General features: G+C 37.9%; 1 pseudogene; it reads right to left on the bottom strand.

The window, feature by feature from the left end:
• Window positions 1–5,363: 5,363 nt before the first annotated feature.
• LOC143215049 (histone-lysine N-methyltransferase SETMAR pseudogene) lies at window positions 5,364–6,358 on the bottom strand (annotated as a pseudogene).
• Window positions 6,359–7,904: the final 1,546 nt, after the last annotated feature.

Genomic DNA, 7,904 nt, shown 5'->3' with positions numbered 1-7,904 from the left:
GCGAATACAAGATTATTTAAATAAAAGTAGAATAAAAGATACTTTTGTATTCGAACCATCGAATAACGAATACAAATTTTGTATCTTTTATTCGTTATTCGAAATTTGTATTTAAATACGATTTAAAGACAATGAATTTAAATACGATTGTATTTAAATACAATTTTTGCCCATCACTGGTATATGTATTGGGTTGGCAAGAAAGTAATTCCGGTATTTTAAGGTGAGATAAAACCCGAATTTTTTTATGCAAGCGATGAATTTTAATCAATAAAATATTTTCTTATTTATTCTTTATGGCAAAAGATCATCGAACAAAAGAGAAAATATTTTATTCGTAAAAGTTCATAGCTTGAATAAAAAAATTTGGCTCTATTTCACCTTAAAATACCGAAATTACTTCCTTGCCAACCCAATATTTTATTTATATGCATATTGACGGTGAACTGTACCTTAAAAATTTCGGCGAAAATGAGAATAACCTCTGATAGTTTGCGACACAAAAAGCGCCATTCCGGTGAAAGTGTCCTTTTGAAAAAGGGTTGTAATCCTGGTGGCGTTGGTCTAGTATTCTTAAGCCTATCCCGCCTACTCGATGTTTTCACTTGCTTCCGCAGGGTTCCTGTGGATTGGATTCCGGTCTCTTCGACGTCGCTTGTCCGAAATCCGCATGGCCAAAGGATTTCGCGTGCTCGGTCCGCGTTTTGTCTCAAAAATCTGGCTTAAGTGGATTTGCTCATCGACCCGAAAAAGTTTGCAAAACTTGGAGTTTAACTTCTGAAGAAGTCGAAGACTGCTTAAATCTTTCCGGTTTAAAAAGTCAAGTCCGATTTCCAGAATATACCTAAGGTAGTCTGTAGTTAAACAATGTATGTTGAATTTGAACGATTATTTTTGAAAATCCTAATTCAACTTTTAAACCTTGTTAACAAAGTCAATCACTATCTTTTAGACAAAAGCTTTTCTTATTTTTCCATACCTTTCACAGACTGCATAAAACATCTTCTCAGGTATCACACTAATAACACTGTCCAACACCAAATTTGTTTTCAATATACTGTTGGGTCCTTCTTATAGAGTTTTTTGCGCTGATTCTGAATCTGTCCTTAATTTTTCTCCTATACGCACAGTTTTTGAAAAACATGGCTTTGAAAAAAAACATATTTTTCAACTTTAAACAAATATTGTGATGTTATTATAAAAGATATTGAATTGTTCTTTACAGCAAAAGATTCTGTAGACTTTCCGGAATACGGTGATATCCAATATTAATACATTATGATTGTTTAAACATGTTTAAACAATGATTAAAGTCGGAGAGACACCACTTTTGCAACAATTTTTGAGGATATTTTTCAATTTATCTCAAAAAATAAGGGTCCAGAGGAAAATCGAACTATACCACGCGATAGAGCAGACTTTTATCTTGAAAAACCGTGATGTGACATTCACACTATAATAAAATTGGAAGAAGAACAATATTCAGTGACAAAAATAGCAAAAATTATGGATATAGAAGTCGAAAAGTAATAATGAATTTCTTAAAAATCCGGAAAAAGAAGAGTTCTGGACGTCCGCAAAGTCTAAGTGCCCGGGTACGTCGTGAAATACTAATTGTAAGAGCAGCATCCAATTCTAAGATGGACTGCAACGCAAATTGCTCTAAGTGTTGGTGTAGACACTTATGCAAAGAATAATGTGAGACGTGTTTTACAAAAATGCAAATACATACAACGTAGAAAATTAAAGAAAAAGCTAATGACGCGTCAAACGTGATGAACCTTCATCTTTAGAATGAACCCTCACCACAAATAAGGACAAACAACCGAAGCGCGCAAACCCATATTTCGACCCAAAATCTAGTAAGATTCTAGTCCCTTTCTAGTTATAATCCGAAGTTAGACTACCGCCTTAACTGTGTAACATAAGATCAATCGATTACACTATGTGGAAAAGAATATGTATATGCGAAAGAAATGGCGAACAATAATATTTATGGATGAAGGGATTTAACTCAGACGGATCTGATGGTCTGAGTTACTATTTTCACGAAATGCGAAAAGAGGAACAGTTTTTGAGCCGTCGGCAAACGGGTGGTGTGATGATTTGGTGCGGTATCGGGTACTATGGTAAAATGGAAATCAAATTTATAACAGAAAAAATGAATAGCAAAATGTATTTGGCAATGATTAAGAAACAAATAAACACGTACGCGATCAGAATTGCTGGAGTGAAGTATACTTTTCAGCAGGATAATGCCGCAGTACACACTGCAAAAGTAGTAAAAGAGTACTATATATGGAAATGGAAGACAATTTGGAAATATTGCCAAGAGTAGAAGCAATTGGAGCAAAAAGCTATTAAAAGAACTACAAATCTTTGCCAAAGAGAATGATGGCTGTTATTAAATCTAAAAGAGGAGCCACAAAATATTAAGGATTAAATATCATTCGTTGATTTACTGTTATACATAATTTTAAGTTAAATGTGCAATGGGTAAATAAAAAATTCTTTTTTTTTAATAAAATTGTATAGACTGGCGAAATTTAATTCAATTTCATCTGTGTCTGTTTATAGAGGCATTTTTCAAGAATGTGTAAAAACAAAACCTTGGTTATAATGTTAAATAAATAAATATTACGTTAATTTTAAAGTGTGCCATCTTTTTGTCCCAGAGTGTAATAAGTGTTCTATAGTTTCGAGCGCCGATTTCGCGTTTTTGGCCATTGTGCGATGATTCGTAACAGTGAGACGTGAGACATGAGACGGCGCGGCGTGCTGGTGCACCTTATCAAGGAAGAACTAGCATGTGGACCGTTTTCTTTCGCATGCGTTGTAACAGAGTAAGCGCGGAAGGAAGAGAGTGCGGAACGGAAGGTAAGAAAAGGGATTATTCGGGTGGCATTGCACGCTGTAACCAGGGTCTTGATGAATGAACCGGCCGGCTCGACCCGCACGGCAGCTGGCTACGCCGCGCTGATTAGACGCGCATCACGCCGCGTTTGTAAATCTTTTGCCAGTAGATCCACGCATAAGCGTACCCGCTGCCCCCCATCCAGAGAACCAGGACCCCTGTCGACCGACGCCGTTGTTCTCTGTGTCTCTAGATGCCGCGCCACGCCATGCCACGCCGCGCCGCAACGCTCCTGCATCCCAATGATCAGCGACCGAATTCCGTAAATCAATTCTTCTTCCACCACGTATCGATGCCATCGTACCGACAAAGTCAGTTACGCCACCTTTGGTTTCTGGTTTACACGTATATACAGTGACTCATGTGGGTATTCATACCCTTTTTCACATTCGCACCGAAGACATCCTCTTTTTACCAAGTTTTTATTACCGAAAGCCTATTAATAGGATTTTCAATAATTGTGCTGTACCAAAAGGATGCGCATAGATGTTTTCTCTTCTACAATCTTAAATAAAACTATTAGATGACGTTATTGAGGGTGACCTGTTAGTTCACAATGAAAATTGCTGTTGCTATTGGAGGTTCCATTAAAAAGTGTTTAGCCATGTACCAAAGATTTTTCAAAATTATGCGACAATCACCGATCGGTAATGTGTTAACTCGCTTTCTTGTCTGTCTGTTTGTTTGTTTGTCTGTTCGGTACAAATTTTGCAATTGATTTTAAACTAACTTCCAGATGAGCTTGAGACTTGAAACTTTTAACATAGCTCAGAACTGGATGACAATGCAATATTTTATCGGTTCCTCGCTCGAACGTTCTAGATCTATTTAGTTCGTTTGAATTTTCGTACGTTGAGGTGAACGGTCTCAACGCCCTCTGTTCGTTCTCGTAACTGCTCCCGTTTCTTTTCGATATGCCACGGTCGCAATACCGTCGGCGCTCACGCATACACACACGCTTGAAATACAATAAACCTGTGTACGTATCTATATGTATAATAAACCTGTTGCTCATATCTATCCAATTGCCTTAGATTGAGCTACTTACTCCTGACCATGTTGAGATACCCACTAAAGTCTTGAGACATCGGTGGTTTGAATAATTATAATCAAGGTCTTGCTGTATACATATAATTTTGAACTCTGACATCTATGGTGTGGGTTTATTAGTTCCATGGCCAAATTCTACAAGAACTTTTTCCTTTCACTTAACTTTGCTGCACACAGATGATGTCCATGAATTTTGTTTCATATTCCATACGACATAAGCGTTCCGAGCCATTATGTCGAGGAAATTACAAGGAACATTTCACCTTCAATTCTAAAAAATAATTACAGGCACCATTACGTTGCTTGCAAAAAACAGTATAACTTTTACTTCTTCCATATTTTTCGAATGACAATTTTGATAAAGACGCTGGCTTGTAATGACGCGAACACCCTGTATGTATACTACGAAACTTTAGAAAATGGAAGACGTGCTATCTTTTCATGCATTTATGGCTTCAAAAAATTTTCAAAAAATGCTAGGTACATAATAATATTCTACAGAGTTTAGTGTACGATTTTTATTTATCTCAGATCTACAAAAACTACTACCACTGAAAATAACACATCACGTGATTCCACTTTCTTAATTTGCCTACAAAAATTGAGAATTGCACAAACATCGGCAGTCTAATTATTATAAATCCGCGCGTGTTTCATTTTTGATGATCGATACGACCCAGAAATCTGCGGATCTTCCGGCTCGGCGGGCGCGCGATTCAACGGAGTATCGTTAAACGTCATTAAATTCGCAACACCAGACTTTCCCATAGGTTCTCCCCATTGTTCCCTCACACTAAACGAAAGGTTCCCAGTTTGTCCTGAACGCGTTGCAACGGGCGAGTCCTACGATTGCGCGCTATACATCCCCCACGCGAGATTTGCACGGTTTTCATTGGCTCGATTAAGTGTGATTAATTCTCTCCGAACGTGCCATTGTTCGAAGTATCGTGGCCAACCCCATTGGTCGACGGAGACTCGGTACGGGTTGCATGGGGGGCTGCTTAGCCATTATAGGGGGAGCGACAGACATGGTGTCCGCATGAACTGGTTTTGTGTGTTTTTCGCTCTGCCCGTTTTATGCTCGTTTCTACGTCCGTTTAAGTCGACGATGATTTGTGCCCTGCCCTTTTTTCCTCTCTCTCTCTCTCTCCGAACCGAGGATACTGCTTAGCAATCCTTCTGCACGCGATACTATATCGACGTTGAATAATAGATTGCCGAACGATATTTAAAGCAGTCACGAACAAATTGAAAGGATAGTTTCTGTTCGGCCTGGGGTTATGTATGTACACTCCGCGACAAAAAGATAGCACACAAATATATTAGGTTGGAAAGAAAGTTCTGGCGGTTTTTAACTATTAAATTCAAATGCACATATCTCAGCTCGAACAGAGCTTTATTAATCAAAATAAAGACCATTGCAATCAATGCACTTTTGCCAACGAGAAACAAGCTTTGTTATTCCGGTTGAATAAAATTCTGGAGTCCTGGAGTCGACAAATTCGTTGAATGCCGTTTCAGCATCTCTCTGAGATTTGAAGCATTTCTCACGCAAGAAGTTGTTGAGGTGCTTCAAAAAGTGGTAATCGGTGGGCGAGAGATCTGGCGAGTATGGTGGATGAGGTAGAGTTTCGTAGCCTAATTCCTTCAACTTTTGAAGGGTCGGTCAGACGACGCGACGCGACGTGTGGCCGGCCGTTGTCGTGGAGAAGGATATGACCATTTCTGTTGACCAGTGCTGGACACAAACGTTGAAGTTTTTCGTGCATTTCGTCGATTTGATAGCAGTACTTTTCAGCTGTAATGGTTTCACCAGGATTCAGGAAGCTGTGATGAATCAAACCGGCCAAAGACCATCAAAGTAGCACCATAACATTCTTTTGGTGCAACTGTAGCTTTGGGAAGTGTTTTGGATCTTCGTCGTGGTCTAGCCACTGAGCCGATCGTTTCCTATTGTCATGTCGTCAAGAATCCATTTTTCATCGCACGTTACAATTCGTCTGAGAAATGGATCATTTTTATTGCGCAAGAGAAGGGCAGACGACGATTTTGTTGATATTCGTTTAATTCGTGCGGCACCCATTTATCAAGCTTTTCTGTTTTTCCAATTTTCTGTAGATGGTTACAGATTGTTGTAAGCGTTACGCCCAATTCAGAAGCAAGCTCCCGAGAGGATTGACTTCAACTAGGGCCCTCAGGTCATTGTTGTCAACATCTGATGGCCGACCACTGCGCTCATCGTCTTCAAGGCTCTCGTCGCCGCTTCGAAATTTTGTAAACCACCTTTGTGCAGTGCAGTCGTTAGTAGTCGTTGATATCGCGAGCAATTTCGACAGCTTTCTGACCTAGTTTGAACTGGAATAGGGAAATTGTTCGAATCTGCTTCTTGTCCATGTTGCTTTCAACACCCTGAGAAATCGGGGAAACTTATTTGCAAGTAAAATTAATATCACATTTTCATAGAGCGAAAAATGCACTTTAAAATTATATACGAAGTCAATGCAGTGTAACACCAACTTAATCGAAAATAGACTATTTAAAATCAAAATCACAAAAACCGCCAGAACTTTCTTTCCTACCTAATACATACTTAAATAATCTGTGCAGGGTAATGGTTGTTTTCCGTCTATAGGTTTACGGTTAAGTCGAAAACGTAAACAGTAGTGCTGACTGCTGCGTCAAAATGATAGTTAGTGTCAAGTCTTTAATATTGTGCGTGTTCTAGAATTGAAATATTGTGAAATGGGTCGCTGTAAAAGATTGCCTGGTCCTGAAATATAAACAATTCAAAATTTGCGTAAAGAAAATTGTTCCATTGCTAAAATTGCGAAACTGTTGAATCGTAGTCGCAAAGTTATTTATAGTTTCTTAAAAAATGTAGACGAATATGGAATAAAAGAGCGCAGTCGTCCAAGAGTGACAACTGATCGTCAACGGCGTGTAATTTTAAGAACTGCATCAAATTCTGCTGCTACTGCAAGAGAAACTGCAGCAGAAGCTGAAGTAAATACTAAGATTCGTAATGTACAACGTATTATAAAAGAATGTAAATACATAAAAAACCAAAAATTAATGCGTAAACCACCCCTAACTAAACAGCATAAAGAAACTCGTTTACAATATTCTGAGAAGTATATTCATTGGAAGGAAAAATGGCGTAAAGTTATGTTTAGTGATGAGAAGAGATTTGCGTTAGATGGACCGGATGGCTATCGTTGTTATTTCCCCGATTTGCGTAAAGTACAACTATACAGTCGACAATTCGGTGGTGGTGGTAATAATGGTTGTGGGCGAAAATTGGATACTATGGAAACACGGAAATTAAATTTTCCAATAAATCGTGTTATTTTTCTCACATTCAATCGTATGTTATTGATTCCAAAAAAAGTAGAATGTCAATAACGATTTACCAATATGGTATATCGGTATGAGTGGATTTAAGAACATATTATGAAATTTACCGCCGTTCATCGATTGGCATAACCTAGATCGAGTTCAAACATGCATCTTGACAACAAGCATGTCCGACGCACGCAACACACGTGTTGCACAATTTTTATATGCTTAATTTTCTCCAAAGCAAGTGAGTTTGTCTTTATGAACAATATTTTTTACATCAAATTACTCAATAACAACAATTCACTAAATAAATTCTGTTTTTCAACATTTTCATAACACATTTATTTTACAGACGCAATTTCAAATTATTAATCTTGAAAAAGATCCAAACTTGAGATCGAAACGTTGATGATTTTTGAATAAATTAGCAAAAATGCTTTGATTGTTATAAAGGATCGAACCGTAGAGCCGAAAACATTTAAAGATTAATTAAGTTTATAAGTGGAAAAATGAATAGTGCAAAGTACATTAGTTTAATCGACGAACAATTGAAGAGACATGCTGTAAAAATTGCGAGCACAAACTTTATTTATCAGCAAGA

This window comes from Lasioglossum baleicum, chromosome 13, assembly GCF_051020765.1.
Source record: "Lasioglossum baleicum chromosome 13, iyLasBale1, whole genome shotgun sequence".
Taxonomy (NCBI): domain Eukaryota; kingdom Metazoa; phylum Arthropoda; class Insecta; order Hymenoptera; family Halictidae; genus Lasioglossum; species Lasioglossum baleicum.
The sequence above is the reverse complement of the archived record's forward strand: the minus strand, read 5'-3'. Positions and strand labels throughout refer to the sequence as shown.